We start from the raw sequence: 16,856 nt of genomic DNA, 5'->3' as shown, positions 1-16,856 counted from the left end.
CCCTCGCCATTAGAACCTCCAGTTTGGATTACATCTCATTTAATTGATTTTTAATTTCTGCCTGGTTAGATCTAAATTCTGCAGTCATGAAGTCTCTTGAATCCTTTATGCTTTTCTCCAGAGGCACCAGTAGCTTTATAATTGTGCTTCTGAATTGGCTTTCTGACATCAAATTGTAATCCAAATTCTGTAACTCTGTGGGAGAGAGTACTGTTTCTGATTCTTCCTTTTGTGGTGAGTTCTTCCTTCTAGTCATTTTGCTCAGTGTAGAGTGGCTAAAAACGAGTTGTACTGGAAAAAGGAAGAAAAAAAGAAAAAAAAAGAACAAAGAGACAAAAAAAAATAAAACAAGGCAAGGTATCCTCTGGTTCTAAATACTGTAAATCCCTCAACTTCCCCTGGAGCTTTCCAGTGCTGCTTGGTCAATAACTTGCTTTTCCCGTCCTTCTAGCTGGTCTTCTGGGGGAGGGGCCTGCTGTGCTGATTCTCAGGTGTGTGCACCTGGGGGAGCTGCCCTGCCCCCTGCCGGTGGCGGCTCAGTGGGATCTGTTTACCCTGTGAAGCCTCTGTCCCCTGGGGTCCTGCTCCGTCCCAGGCACAGGGTGACACCAGGAGGAACAATCCCACTGAGGGCAGCCAACTCTTCAGCCCTTGAGTCAGCTCCCACAGTAATTACCGCAGCTCCCAGTCTGCACAGGCCTGGATGCTCCCGGGCAGGAGGTGCTGGCCTGCACAGCTTGGGGGCACCTGGCGGCAGGAGAGCCTTGCTGTCCTGTGCCCTCCCCACCTCTGTCTGTCCTGGGGGGAGTGCAGGATCCTGGGCTGTGTCCCCTGGTGCCATGGGATCCGGGGCCTGCACCACTGAAATCGCGCTCCCGGGGCTGCGGCTCCCAAAGGCAGCAGGGCACAGCCCCCTCCACCTGGAGTCACCACCTGAGCTTCTCCCAAGGCCCCACCGGGCACGTGCTCCAGTCCTTTACTGTGCTCGGCCCGTGGTGTGTGGGGTGCTCTCTCCAGGGTGTACCTCCTGTTAGTGACTCCAGGAACCTGGGAGGCTCCACTGCCCCTCCTGGGATCCTGCTCAAGTGCCTTTCCCTCCAGGAAGAATCCAAGACCGATTGTTAAAGTTCCTCCTTCTCCAGGACTGGGCTTTCCTGTCCTAGAAGCTTTCGCCACTGCCTTAGCCCGGCAGCTCCTCGTGGGCCCCTCTCCCACTTGATTCTTATGTATGTATGTATGTATGTATGTATGTATATATATGTGTTTATTTACCTTCCTACCTTGTTAGAAGCACAAACTCTTCTCTCTGTAGTGTTCCAGCTAAATCTCAGGCCGAATTAATGTTTTCAGGATGATTTGAAAATTATCTAGGTAAGATGGTGGGGACAAGTGACTTGGGGACCCTACTCTTCCACCATCTTGCCCCACCCCTTACCTGATTGATTGTATAGCTCACACAATGTTACATTAGTTTTCTGGGAATCCCTGGGTGGCGCAGGGGTTTGGCACCTGCCTTTGGCCCAGGGCGCGATCCTGGAGACCCGGGATCGAATCCCACGTCGGGTTCCCGGTGCATGGAGCCTGCTTCTCCCTCTGCCTGTGTCTCTGCCTCTCTCTCTCTCTCTCTCTCTCTCTCTCTGTGTGTGTGACTATCATAAATAAATAAAAAATTTTAAAAAATGTTACATTAGTTTTCTGTGTACTATTTAGTGATTTGACAAGTTTATGCATTATGCTATGTTCATAAGTAGCATAATGCTGTCCTATTACATTGCTCTTATAATATCGTTGACTATATTCTCATGCTCTGCTTTTTGTTCCCCTGACTTACTCATTCCATACCTGGAGGCCTGTATCTCCCACTTCCCTTCACCCATTTTGTTCAAACCACACCCACCTTCTCTCTGGCAATCATCAGTTTTTTCTCTGTATTTATAGTTCTGATTCTGCTTTTTTTTACATACCACTGACGATTTTTATTTTTAATTTTGTTTACATTCACTTAATTAACATAGTGTATTATTAGTTTCAGAGGTAGAGTTCAGTGATTCATCTGTTATATATAACACCCACTGCTCATTACATCATGTGCCCTCCTTAATGCCCATCCCTCAGTTATCCCATCCCCCAACCCCTCCCCTCTAGCAACCCTCAGTTTGTTTCCTGTGATTAAGAGTCTCTTTGGGGCAGCCCGGGTGTCTCAGCAGTTTAGCGCCACCTTCAGCCCAGAGCGTGCCTCTGGAGACCTGGGATCGAGTCCCACATCGGGCTCCCTGCATGGAGCCTGCTTCTCTCTCTGCCTGTGTGTCTGCCTCTCTCTCTCTCTCTCTCTCTCTCTGTGTCTCTATGAATAAATAAATAAATAATTTTTAAGAAGAGTCTCTTTGGCTTGTCTCCTCTAATTTTCTCTTGTTTTATTGTTAATTTTAAGATTCCATTTATGAATGGAATTATATGGTATTTGAGTTAGTATTTTTGTTTTTCCTGGGTAAATACTGATTAGTGGAATTAATCATATAGTATTTCTATTTTTAATTTTCTGAGGAGCCTCCATACTATTTTCCAAGTGGCTGTACCAATTTACATTCCTATCAACAGTGCATGAAGGTTCCTTTTTCTCCACATCCTCACCACTTGTTTCTTGTCTTCTTGATTTTAGCCATTCTTTTTGTTAAAATATTTTATTTATTTATTCATGAGAGACACAGAGAGGCAGGGACATAGGTTGAGGAAGAAGAAGGCTCCCTGTGGGGAGCCTGATGTAGGACGGTATCCCAGACCCCAGGATCATGCCCTGAGCTGAAGACAGATGCTCAGCCACTGAGCCATCCAGGTATCCCTTGATTTTAGCCATTCTAACAGGTGTAAGGTGCTATCTCTTTTATTTATTTAGTTTATTTTTTACTTCAAGTTTTTATTTAAATTCTAGTTAGTTAACACATGGTAAAATTGGTTTCAGGTGTAGAATTTAGTGATTCATCACTTACAACACCCAGGACTCAGTACAACAAATGCTCTCCTTAATACACCTCACCCATTTAGCCCATCCCCCACCCACCTCCCTCCATCAACCCTCAGTTTGCTCTTTATTGTTAAGAGTCTCTCATGGTTTACTTTCCTCTCCCTCTTTTTTCCTTTCCCCTATGTTCAACTGTTTTGTTTCTTAAGTTCCACATATGAATGAAATCATATGGTATTTTTCTTTCTCTGACTTATTTTAGCATAATATACTGTATCTCCATCCATTGTTGCAAATGGCAAGATTTCATTCTTGCCTCTTGCTGCTTTAAGGATCTTCTCTTTATCTTTGGAGTTTGCAAGTTTCACTATTAAATGTTGAGGTGTTGAGCGGTTTTTATTGATTTTAGGGGGGAATCTCTCTATTTCCTGGATCTGAATGCCTGTTTCCCTTCCCAGGTTAGGAAAGTTCTCAGCTATGATTTGTTCAAATACATATTCTGGACCTCTGTCCCTTTTGGCGCCCTCGGGAACCCCAATTAAAAGTAGATTTTTCCAGGCAGCCCCAATGGCGCAGCGGTTTAGTGCCGCCTGCAGCCCGGAGTGTGATCCTGAAGACCCGGGATCGAGTCCCACATCGAGCTCCTTGCATGGAGCCTGCTTCTCCCTCTGCCTATGTCTCTGCCATTCTCTCTCTCTTCTCTCTCTCTCTGTGTGTGTCTCTCATGAATAAATAAAATCTTTTTTAAAAAAATAAAAATAAAAGTAGATTTTTCCTTCTGAGGCTGTCGTTTATTTCCCTTAACCTATCCTCATGATCTTTTGTTTTTCTCTTTTTTCCTCAGTTTCCCTCCTTGCCATCAACTTGTCTTCTGTATCACTCACTCGTTCTTCTACCTCATTAACCCTCGTTGTTAGGACCTCTAGTTTGGATTGCATCTCATTTAATTGATTTTTAATTTCTGCCTGGTTAGATCTAAATTCTGCAGTCATGAAGTCTCTTGAATCCTTTATGCTTTTTTCTAGAGCCACCAGTAGCTTTATAATTGTCCTTCTGAATTGGCTTCCTGACGTTGAATTATAATCAAATTTTGTAACTCTGTGGGAGAAAGGACTGTTTCTGATCCTTTAAGGTGAGTTTTTCCTTCTAGTCATGTTGCTCAGTGCAGAGTGGCCAAAAACAAGTTGTACTGGGAAAAGGAGAAAAAAAAGAGAAGAGAAAAAAAAGGGGGGAAGAAAAAAAGAGAAAAGGGGGGAAGCAAACAGAAAACAAAAAACAAGGGGGAGTATCCTCTGATTCTATATACTGTAAATCCCTCATCTTCCCCTGGAACTTTCCAGTGCTGCTTGGTCAATCACTTGCTTTTCCCCTGTCTGTCTAGCTGGTCTTCTGGAGGAGGGGCCTGCTGTGTTATTTCTCAGGTGTCAGCACTTGGGGGAGCTGCTCAGCCCCCTGCCTGGTGCATGGCTCAGTGGGCGTTGTTTATCCTGTTTATCCGGTGAGGCCACTGTGAAGCTCAGTGGGGGTTGTTTATCCTGTGAGGCCCCAGAGAACAACAACAGTGGCGCGGCCAGCTCTCCAGCCCTGGAGTCAGCTCTCTCAGTAACTCCTGCAGCTCCCAGTCTGCAGGGGCCTGGATGCTCCAGGGGCGGGGCCGCTGATCTGCACAGCTCAGGGATGCCCAGTGGCAGGGGCATCCCTGCTGTCCTGTGTCCTCCCAGCCTCCGCCTGTCCCGGGGGGAGCCCGGGTCCTAGGCTGTGTCCCCCAACACCCTGGGCTCCGGGGCCTGCACTGCTGGAATCCGCTCCTGGCTGCGCAGCCCCCTCCACACGAAGCCGCCTCCGAGCTGCTCCTGGGCCCCGCCGGGCGCGCTGCAGCCCTTTAAGGAGCTCTGCCGCGGGGGTGTGGCGGGCTCTCCCCGGGGCGCAGGTGCTCTGTTAGTGCCCCTGAGAGCCTGAGGCCATCCCCGCCCCTCATGGGATCCTGCTCCAATTCCCTGCGAGTGCCTTTCCATCTGGGAAGATTGGTGAAGCTCCTGCTTCTCCAGGCGGGGCTTTCCTGTCCTGCGGGCACTTGCCCCTCAGCCTTAGCCCGTTCCTCGCGGGGCCCCTCCTCCTTGGATGCTTTTTATTTCTTTGTGTTTTTTTCCCATCTTCCTACCTTGATAGAAGTGGGAACTCTTCTCACTGTAACATTCCAGCTGTTCTCTCTTTAAATCTCAGGCCGAATTTGTAGGTTTTCAGGATGATTTGAAAGTTATCTAGGTAATTTGGTGGGGACAGGTGACTTGGGGACCCTACTCTTCTGCCATCTTGCCCCCTCCAAGATTTCATTCTTTTTGACGGCTGAGCAATATCCCATTGTATAGATTATACCACCATCTGTTCTTCAGTCGATGGATATTTGGGCTCTTTCCATAATCTGGGTATTGTTTTTTTTTATAATTTTTTTTAAATTTTTTTTATTTATTTATGATAGTCACAGAGAGATAGAGAAAGAGGCAGAGACACAGGCAGAGGGAGAAGCAGGTTCCATGCACCGGGAGCCTGACGTGGGACTCGATCCCGGGTCTCCAGGATCGCGCCCTGGGCCAAAGGCAAGCGCCAAACCGCTGCGCCACCCAGGGATCCCTGGGTATTGTTGATAACGCTGCTATAAACATCAGGGTGCATATGTCCCTTCAAATCAGTAATTTTGTATCCTTTGGGTAAATACCTAAAAGTGCAGTTGCTGGGTCATAGGGCAGTTCTATTTTGATTCTTTTGAGGAACCTCCATACTGTTTTCCAGAGTGGCTGCATCCGTTTGCTTTCCCACCAGCAATGTATAAGAGGGTTCTCCTTTCTCCACATCCTTACCAACATCTGTTGTTTCCTATGTTGTTAATTTTAGCCATTCTGACAGGTGTGAGGTGGTATCTCATTATGAGTTTGATTTGGATTTCCCTGATGAGTGATGTTGAGCTCTTTTCATGTGTCTGTTAGCCATTTGTATATCTTCTTTGGAAAAATTTTTAGGTCTTGTCATTTTTTAATCAGACTGTTTGCTATTTTGTTGTTCAGTTGTGCAAGATCTTTATAGTTTATTAACCCCTTATTGGAAATATCACTTGCAAATACCTTCTCCCATTCAGTAGGTTGTCTTTTAGTTTTGTTGATTGTTTCCTTCATTGTGCAGAAACATTTTGTTTTGATATAATCCCAATAGTTTATTTTTGCTTTTGTTTCCCTTGCTTTAGGAGACACATCTAGAAAGTATTCCTATGGCTGATGTCAGAGAAGTGACTACCTGTCTTCTTTTCTATGATTTTTATGGTTTTAGGTCTCACATTTAGGTCATTAACCCATTTTGAATTTATTTTTGTATATGGTCTTCAAAAGCAGTCCAGTTTCATTCTTTTTTAAAAAAAAAAAGATTTTATTTATTTATTCACGAGAGACACAGGCAGAGGGAGAAGCAAGCTCCATGCAGGGAGCCCGACGTGGGACTCAATCCTGGGTCTCCAGGATCATGCCCTGGGCTGAAGGTGGCGCTAAACTGCTGAGCCACCCGGGCTGCCTAGTTTCATTCTTTTACATGTAGCTGTCCAGTTTCCCCAGGACCATTTATTGAATGGTCCATTGTATATTCTTGTCTCAGAGGTTAATTGACCATATATAGGTGGGTTTGTTTCTGGGGTCTCTACCCTATTCCATTGATCTATGTGTCTCTTTTATGCCAGTACCATAGTGTTTGATTACTGCTGCTTTGTAGTATATCTTGAAATCTGGGATTGCAATGCCTCTAGCTTTGCTCTTTCTCCGGATTGCTTTGGCCATTCAAGGTCTTGTGTGGTTCCATACAAATTGTAGTATTATTTGTTCTAGTTTTGCAAAAATATGTTGGTGTATTTTGATAGAGATTGCATTGAATTTTTAGTTTGGTTTGGGTAATGTAGACATTTTGACAATATTAATTCTTCTAGTCGTTGAGCATGGAATATCTTTCCATTTGTTTGGGTCATCCTCAGTTTCTTTCATCAATATGTCATAGTTTTCAGAGTATAGGTCTTTCACCTCTTTGGTTGAAGTTTTTCCTCGGTATTTTTTTTCCTTTTGGTGCAATTGTAAATGATGTGGTTTTTTTTTTTTTAATTTCTCTTTCTGAGACTTCATTTTTAGTATATAGAATCACTACCAATTTTTGGGTATTAATTTTCAATCATGCCATCTTACTGAATTCATTTATTACTTCTAGTAGTTTTTTGGCAGAATCTTTAGGATTTTCTATGTATAGATGTATAGTATCTATACAGATATCTATAGTATCTATGTATAGATGTATAGTATCATGTCATCTGTGAATAGTGATAGTTTAACTTGTTTACTGGATGCCTCTTATTTACATTTATTTTATGATTGCTGTAGCTAGTACTTCTAGTACTAGGTTGAATAAAAATGCAAACAGTGGACATCCTTGTCTTGTCCTTGACTTTAGAGGGAAAGTTCTCAATTTTTCATCATTGGGGATTATGTTAACTGCGTTTTTCTTAGATGGCCTTTATTAAGTAGAAGTATGTTCCTTCTAACCCCATTTTTGGAGAGTTTTTATCATGAATATTTGATGGATCTTGTCAGGTGCTTTTTCTACATATATTGAAATGATCATATGATGTTTGTCCTTTGTTTTGTTGATACGGTGTTTGACATTGATTTGCAAATATTGAACCAGCCTTGCATCCCAAGAATAAATCCTGCCTGATCATGGTGAATGATCTTCTAAATGTAATGTATGCAGTTTGCTAATATTTTTTTGAGAAATTTTGTATCTATGTTCATCAGGGTTATTGGCTTGTAGTTTTCTTTTTCTCACGGTGGTTTTTTCTGGTTTTGGTATCAGGATAATGCTGGCCTTGTAGGATATACTTGGAAGCTTACCTCATATTTTTTTGAATAGCTTGAAGAGGATAGGTATTAACTCATTTTTTAGAGAGACAGAGTGTGTATGTGAGGGAGGGGTAGAGAGAGAGGGAGAGAGAGAAAATTAAGCAGTCTCCACACCCAGCATGGAGCCCAAATGGGGTTTGATCTCACTACCCTGAGATAACATCTGAGCTGAAATCAAGAGTTGGACACTTAACCAATTGAGCCACCCAGGTGCCCCTCATCTTTATTTTTAAAGTCTTTACTTTCATTCCAATTAGCCAACACACAGTATTATATTAGTTGCAGGTGTACAATATAGTGAACCAACAATTCCATACAACACCCAGTGCTCATCACCACAAGTGCACTCCTTAATCCCCATCACCTATTTAACCCTTCCCCCCATCTGCCTCCTCTCTGGTAACCATCAGTTTGTACTCTATAATTAAGACTCTGTTTCTTAGTTTGTCTCTCTTCCCCCCCCCCTTTGCTTGTTTGTTTTGTTTCTGAAATTCCACATATGAGTGAGATCATATGGTATTTGCCTTTCTCTGACTGACTTATTTCACTTAGCATTATACCCTCTAGCTCCATCCAAGTAATTGCAAATGGCAAGATTTCATTCTTTTTTATAGCTGAATCATATTCCATTGTGTGTGTGTGTATATATATATATATATATATATATATATCACACATTCCATTGTGTGTGTGTGTGTGTGTGTATGTGTGTATATATATATATATATATATATATATATATATATATATCACATGTAGCTAGAAGATTATCAATTTTATTGATTTTTTTTCCAGAACCAGCTACTGGTTTCATTGATCTCTTCCATTATTTTTTTAGTTTCTATATCATTTATTTTTGCACTAATACTTATTATGTCCTTCCTTCTGCTGGTTTTGGGCTTTGTTCTTTTTCTATCTCCTTTTGGCAAAAGTAGATTTATATCCCAAATATAATTTATTTGAGATTTTTCTTACTTCTTGAGGTAGGCCCATATTGCTGTGAACTTCCCTCTTAGAACCACTTTTGCTGCATCCCAAAGACTTTGGACCATTGCATTTCCACTTTCATTTGTTTCTATGTACTTTTTTTATTTCTTCTTTGATTTCTTTATTGCTCCATTCAGTATTTAGTAGTATGTTATTTAATTTCCATGTATTTGTGCTCCTTCCAGATTTTTTTCTTGTGGTTGATTTCTAGTTTCATAGCCTTGTGGTCAGAAAAGACGCATGGTATGACTTTGACCTTTTTGAGTTTGTTGAGACTTGTGACTTAATACATGGTCTGTTCTGGAGAATGTTCTATACACACTTGAAAAGAATGTATGTTCTGCTGTTTTAGGATGGAATATTTTGAATATGTCTGTTAAATCCATCTGGTCCAATATGTTATTTATTTTTTTAAGATTTTATTTATTCATGAGAGACACACACAGAGAGAGAGAGAGAGAGAGAGAGAGAGAGAGAGAGAAAGAGAAAGAGAAAGAGAGGCAGAGACACAGGCAGAGGGAGAAGCAGGCTCCATACAGGGAGCCCCATGTGGGACTTGATCCCGGGACTCTGAGATCGAAGGCAGATGCTCAACTGCGGAGCCACCCAGGCACCCCTAGTATGTCATTTAAAGCTCCTATTTCCTGGGATCCCTGGGTGGCGCAGCGGTTTAGCGCCTGCCTTTGGCCCAGGGCGCGATCCTGGAGACCCAGGATCGAATCCCACATCAGGCTCCCGGTGCATGGAGCCTGCTTCTCCCTCTGCCTATGTCTCTGCCTCTCTCTCTCATTCTGTGTGACTATCATAAATAAATAAATAAATAATTAAAAAAAAATAAAAATAAAAAAAAGAAAGGACTAGATCATGTGAGCCTTCTAGGCCAGACTTGCTACCTGTTTAAAAAAAAAAAAAAAAAAGCTCCTATTTCCTCATTGATTTTCCGTTTGGATGAACTGTTCATTGTTTTAAGTGGGATATTAGAGTCCCCTACTATTATTGAGTTACTACCAATTATTTCTTTTATTTTTGTTATTAACTATTTTTATGTATTTGGGTGCTCCCATGTTGGGTACATAGATATTCACAATCATATACTCTTGTTGGAATGTCCCCTTTATATTATGTAATGTTCTTCCTTGTCTTTATTACAGTCTTTGTTTTTAAAGTTTGTTTTTCCTGATATAAGTATTGCTACCCTGACTTTTTTTTTTGACATCCATTTGCATGATAAATATTTCTCTATCCCCTCACTTTCCTCTTTTTTTTTTTTTTGGAAGGTTTATTTATTGATTTCAGAAAGAGTGAGTGTGTGCTCCAGTGGGGTGAGGGGTAGAGGGAAAGGAAGAGAATATCAAGCAGTCTCCCTGCTGAACATGGAGCCTAATACAGGACCTGATCCTACAACCCTGAGATCATGACCTGAGCCGAAACCACAAGTCAGTTGCTCAACCAACTGAGCCACCCAGGTGCCCCCCCCATCCCCTCACTTTCAATCTCCAGGGTCTTTTGGTCTTAAATGAGTCTCTTGAAGGCAGCATATAAGTGGGTCTTATTTTTTTTATCTTCTCTGTCACCCTATGTCTTTGACTGAAACATTTAGTCCATTTACATTCAAAATAATTATTTATGTATTTGTTGCCATCTTTAAACTAGTTTTATGGTTCTTTCTTTAGATTTTCTCTGATCCTTTCTTTTGCTCTCTTTCATAGTTTGTTGCCTTTACTTAGTGATATACTTGGATTCCTTTCTCTTTATTTGAATATCTATTACTGGTTTTTGATTTGTGGTTGCCATTAGATTTGTATATGACATCTTCCGCATATAGCAGTCTATATTAAGTTGATGGTTTCTTAAGTTTAAACCCATTCTTTACTCCTCACCCCACCACATCTTAGGTATATGGTGTCGTATTTTACATTCTTGCATTTTATGAATCCCTTGACTGATTTTTACAGAAATATTTATTTTTACTGCTTTTGTGTTTTTTACTTTTCATGCTCATTTATGGTCTTCCTTTCCACTCAAAGAGTCCCCTTTAACATTTCTTTAGGGCTGATTTAATGGTCATGAACTCCTTTAGTTTTTATTTATCTTGGAAACTCTTTATCTCTTCTTCTATTCTGCATGGTAGCCTTGCTGGATAGAGTATTACTGGCTGGATATTTTCCCTTTCAGCACTTTGCATATATCACACCACTATCTTCTGGCCTACAAATTTCTGCTGATAGTGTTATAGGTTTTCCCTTGTTGGCAACTTTTTTTTTTCTCTGTTGGTGCTTTTGAGATTATCTTTTCCTGTTTAATATTTGACATTTTATGTGCCATGACATGTACCTCCTCATGTTAATCTTTTTTTAAAGATTTTATTTATTCATGAGAGACAGAGAGAGAGAAGCAGAGAGGCAGAGGGAGGAGCAGGCTCCATGCAGGGAACCTGACATGAGACTCGATCCCAGGTCTCCAGGATCATGCCTTGGGCTGGAGGCAGCACTAAACCGCTGAGCCACCCAGGCTGCCTCTCCTCATGATGATCTTGTTGGGAGCTCTCTCTGCTTCTTTTACTTAGATAGCTATTTCCTTCCCTAGATTAGGGAAGTTTTCAGTTGTTATTTCTTCAAATTTTCTTTTTTTTTTTATAAATTTTTATTTATTTATGATAGTCACACACAGAGAGAGAGAAAAAGAGGCAGAGACACAGGCAGAGGGAGAAGCAGGCTCCATGCACCGGGAGCCCGACGTGGGATTTGATCCCGGGTCTTCAGGATCGCGCCCTGGGTCAAAGGCAGGCGCCAAACCGCTGCGCCACCCAGGGATCCCTTCTTTTTTTTTTTTATTGGAGTTCAATTTGCCAACATATAGCATAACACCCAGTGCTCATCCCATCAAGTGCCCCCCTCAGTGCCAGTCACCCCACTCCCCACCCACCTCCCTTTCCACCACCCCTTGTTCGTTTCCCAGAGTTAGGAGTCTCTCATGTTCTGTCTCCCTTTCTGATATTTCCCACTCATTTTTTCTCCTTTCCCCTTTATTCCCTTTCACTATTTTTTATATTCCCCAAATGAATGAGACCATATAATGTTTGTCCTTCTCTGATTGACTTATTTCACTCAGCATAATACCCTCCAGTTCCATCCACGTCAAAGCAAATGGTGGGTATTTGTCGTTTCTAATGGCTGAGGAATATTCCATTGTATACATAGACCACATCTTTATCCATTCATCTTTCATTGGACACCTAGGCTCCTTCCACAGTTTGGCTATTGTGGACATTGCTGCTATAAACATCGGGGTGCAGGTGTCCCGGCGTTTCACTGCATCTGTATCTTTGGGGTAAATCCCCAGCAGTGCAATTGCTGGGTCGTAGGGCAGATCTATTTTTAACTCTTTTCTTCAAATTTTCTATATCATTCTCCTCCTCTTCCACCTCCTCCTCCTCTTCCTTCTTCTCCCAACAAAATGAAAAAAATAAAAACAAAGGAAGTCAAAATTTTAAAAGAAAATGAAATTAAAAAGTAAAAATTAACACACACACACACACAGTCACAGCTTATTTTCTGTGTCCTAGCACTGCAGGGGAATTTGTATGGGCTTGTGAAGCCTGGGCTCACTGAGGTCACAGGCTCACTGTGAGCCAGACCCTCCTCTGGTTTGAGCTTTTAAGGGGGAGAAGGAGAGAACTTTCCTGCACTTCTTCAGCCCTTTTAAACTGAGGCTTTTTTTCTGTGTCCCAGCAGATCTAGAGTGGGTGTAGGCTTGTGGACTCCCAGCTTGTGGACCCTGAAGTTAGCAAGTTCTCTGAAATGACTGGCCTGATCCTTGATGCTGTCTGAATTCTGCTCTGGTCTAGGCATTTATGGTGAGATGGAATGTAAACTGTGTGGTTCTCTATTCCCTCTAACCTGAAGAGCTTTCCCATAGCTCCTCTACTACTTGGCAGAGTTTTAGTGTTGTCTCTTTTATGTGCTAGTTGCCCCTTTAAGCTGAAGGTTTTTTCCTGTGCCCAAGGACAGAGGGATCCGTTCCTGGTCCCTCAGTTCTATCCCCACTGCCATTAACAGTTTTGGGGATGGAGGTGACCTTTGTTACCATTTTTTCATTTCTCTTGCTATTCTCTTACCATTCTCTCTGTCTTTGGCTGTTCAGTAGTTTTGTAGTCAGCCCTCTATTCTTCTTCAGGAGGAATTGTTCTATTAAAAAGAACAATTTGATGTGTAATTTGATGTGTCTGTGGAAATGTGAATTCAGTCTTCCTATGTCTCCATCTTGAACCAGAACCCCCCTCTGCCTTCTTTTTTTTAGATTTTATTTATTTATTCATGAGAGACACACACACACAGAGAGAGAGAGAGAGAGAGAGAGAGAGAGAGAGGCAGAGACATAGGCAGAGAGAGAAGCAGGCCCCATGCAGGGAGTCCGATGTGGGACTTGATCCTGGTACTCCAGGATCACACCCTGGGCCAAAGGCAGATGCTCAACTACTGAGCCACCCAGGCATCCCCCCTTCTGCCTTCTTGATTCAGCTTTCATACTGTAAAGAAGTCTTTTCATGGTCTGTTCTAAACCAAGTTTTTTGCCCCCTTTTGTTCTTTTTTGGTGATTTAGCCATTTAAAGTTGTCCCCAAGTGTAGTGCTGAAGAACTGCCAATGTTCCTAAGTTCAAGAAGGCTGTGATGTGTCTTACAAAGAATACATGTGTTAGATAAACTTCCTCAGGAATGAATTATAGTGCTTTAAGCTCTGAGTTTCCACAGGGACTAGTCCCAGTGATAGAGGTGACCAGGGAGCCAGTCCCAGTGCTGTGACCAGATAATAAATGAAAGATGTGATGAGTCCAGACTAACTTTTTTCCTGCATTCTCACTAAGCCTCACAATTCTGTGAAGTAGGAATTGCTTCTTTATAATTTTCCAGCATGAGAAAACTGAAATACAGATTATAAATTATTTGCCCAAGATGATCTGAAAACTAGATTAAAGTCAGATCTGACTCTCAACTGCACCCCATAGTAACTTCAGTCATCTTTAGTAAATGGAGTATCAACAGGACCCTGGGCTATGTACTTTCTTGAGGCCTCTCCCAGTTTAAGTAATGTGAGAACAGAGAAGTACAGCCAGAAGCAGGAAAAAGCTGTTGTGATTCCATAGTAGCACACTAACACCACCTGCCTCCAGCTCAGCTTTCTTGGGACTGTCCTAACCTTTGGCAAGGCCAGTTTTCTCCTATTCAGCTACACGGAATAGTCTCTGCTTGCTCAGTTTCTATTAGAAGACAAGTTTAAAGTTTTAAAAATTGTGAAAGACTATTGTTTGAGAATAAACAGTACTTTTCCTCAGTGGGCTGCCAAGCCTCTAGCCATGGATAGGACAAGGGAGATTACGTTGGGCAGGCTCTCCTCTCATGTGCTGGTTAGAACATCACACTTTTTTATTACTCTTGATTTTGATATTGTGCTTCTGTTTTATAGGTGGCATTTCCATATGTAGACATGGTCTTCTATCCTTCATTTGGAAAGATCAGTATTTCATTGTCAAGATAGAGAAGAGATTTGGATTGCCTTTCCTTGTAGAACTAAAAGTAGTTTTCTAGAAAGTTATTTAGCCCCCCCATTCCCAACCTGTTGTTCCTTGGTCAATTCAGCTAATAACCATTGCTATTTGTGTATGCTTATTTTCAATAAGAATGTAATTTTGTGAGGTCTTGACAATATTTTCTTCCCTCTTCCCCCTTTAAACTGTTTGGTGCACATAATAGGTCTCAAATAATTGCCTAATGGATATACCCACCACGTGGATTAACTAAACCAACACTTTAAATGTGACTCAGAAGTACCCACTGCCATTTTTAAGTCTAGGAGTGAGAAGTAAGGGTGGTATGGCAAAAAGAAAAAAAATATGGCCTGCTTTCAGTATTTTCTAGCCTCCAATAGACTCAAGCTCAATTCTTACAGAAATGAGCTCAAAGAGCTCCTTAATACTCTACTGACAGTTATTTTATGATTGAGCACATGTGGTTCAAATATCCAATAACCCAGTTGTATTTTTATTCTAGAAGGACCATAATGATTCCTCTGTCACATGTGGCCAGAGGCTGTGACTTTTTTGTGGAAAGTTCTAGACTAGCAATGACTCCAATGACCTCTTACTACTTATCAAATGGTCAGTTTGACCCAAAGGGGAATGTGGAAGAACCACTATAGGAGAAAATTGAATAGCAAAAATCTTGGTGGTAGGAGCTGCCCTACATAAAGGTACCACATCTTATTTTACATCCTCTAAGGCAGAGTTTAGTTGCAAAAATGCTTGAAGGAATAGGATTATCCTCTAAAGAATTAAGTGTGCAATGTGATTTTTTTTCTCTATTTTTTAAGAAGAGAAATATTTCCATTTTCTTATAACATTTGTTTCTCGAATTATATAGAACAATAGTCCTAATTTTGGGTTGTAGACCTTGGTAGAGTGTTGTCTGAAGACTGAAGAATGGCTCACAATGGACTGCTGTTCTCATAAGTATATGAATACTCTTGTGATTAAGAAAATAAAAATTTATTTTAAAATGTGTTGCTGGCAAATACCAATATACCCAGGCCTACCCTGGGGTTATCTGAAGATAGTTCCTGTGCTTTCTGCCTTAGTGTTTTCTCTGTCTGCAGGAATGAGCTCAGTTCATGGATGACAGGTCAGAAGGGCTGGAGAGTTAATGCCCATAGGAACTGCCCTCATACAAGGAGGAACAGAAGTTGGTACATAAATATTCCAGGTTCTTTTTTCATGGAGGGGATAATTCTGAGGTACATAGTTCATAGTCTGAGACTACCCATTGGGATTGAGCTTCAGTTGCCTCCAGCAGCAACCTGCCTGTGAACTTAATCTATTAGATTCTTTCCCTTCCCTGTCTCACTTCCTCATTGCCCTATTGTGTTTCTTGGTGTCACCTCCAAAGTAAATTACTTGCAGTCCAATCTTTGTTTCAAGGATATGCTTGAGGGAACCCTAAGACAAAACCTTATTCATTACCAGGAATTTTCCTTATTTTGGGCCTTCTTATATAGGTATGACAAACATTATTCTGTGGGGGGGGGGGATAAGGAATGGATATGAATCTTATTTTGCTTTTAAAAAGAGTCCTTAAACACAATAAAATTAGGAGTATGGACTCAAAGAAAAGCGACTATGGGTCCTCATGAGTGTTCTTACACCTAAAACTTTTTTGGACATGAAGTTTAACAATACCTGGATATCTCTGCTACTAATGCTAAGTAACTTTGCTCCCTCTCTTCCTTATCCTCATTATTAGGCTATGCATTTTTAACAGCCCTCTAACACACAGTGCTCTAAATACACGAGTGCTAGCCAATTAAATTTTCTTTCAGAAAGAGAAAGACATATAACTACCTATACCATAAATGCCATGAAGGCAAGGTCACCATTGTTTCAACAACACCCAGATCAGGGAACGACACACAGTAGCAGCTCAATAAATATTAGATCTTAAAAGATGAATGATTTAACAAGTGAACAAACCAATTGTCTAATGAATGAAATCATATGCTCTGGACTTGGTCTGGGCAAGGCAGTATCTCTCTCAAAATGTAAGCTTCCACATGTCATAGTACCCAATAGAAATCTACAGTGATTTATATTTCTTCTTTTCCCTGAGTCCCCAGAGGGTTGCACTGCCCTGACAGGTCAAGGTGGTTACAACACTTGGAGATGTCTCTGTGGCAGACAGAAAAAGCACCCACCTGGGGCTACAGCTGGGTACAGAGTGAATCTGTACACACTGATTTTTTTCCACATACATTTCCTTGTTCCGTTTTGATCACAGACTTCAAGTAAGACATTAGCAGTACTGGAAACATCTTCAGTAACAGCAATTTGTATAATTGAGGGGCTGGAGAACTGTACTGGGTAAGCTCTTTTTTTTTTTTTTTTTTGATTGGGTAAGCTTTCTAAGTAAGAACATTCTTCAGTCTTCAAAGACAGATCC

The 16,856-nt window shown here is 41.5% G+C and overlaps 1 non-coding gene across 1 annotated transcript; it reads right to left on the bottom strand.

The window, feature by feature from the left end:
- Positions 1-16,519: 16,519 nt before the first annotated feature.
- LOC129518999 (small nucleolar RNA SNORA77) lies at positions 16,520-16,644 on the bottom strand. Its single transcript, XR_008666318.1, has one exon. It is a non-coding gene; the product is annotated as a small nucleolar RNA SNORA77 (small nucleolar RNA).
- Between the last annotated feature and the right edge of the window lie 212 nt (positions 16,645-16,856).

This window comes from Nyctereutes procyonoides, unplaced genomic scaffold, assembly GCF_905146905.1.
Source record: "Nyctereutes procyonoides isolate TBG_1078 unplaced genomic scaffold, NYPRO_anot_genome, whole genome shotgun sequence".
In the NCBI taxonomy this organism is placed as follows: domain Eukaryota; kingdom Metazoa; phylum Chordata; class Mammalia; order Carnivora; family Canidae; genus Nyctereutes; species Nyctereutes procyonoides.
Note: the sequence above shows the minus strand (reverse complement) of the source record. Positions and strands in the feature narration are given on the sequence as shown.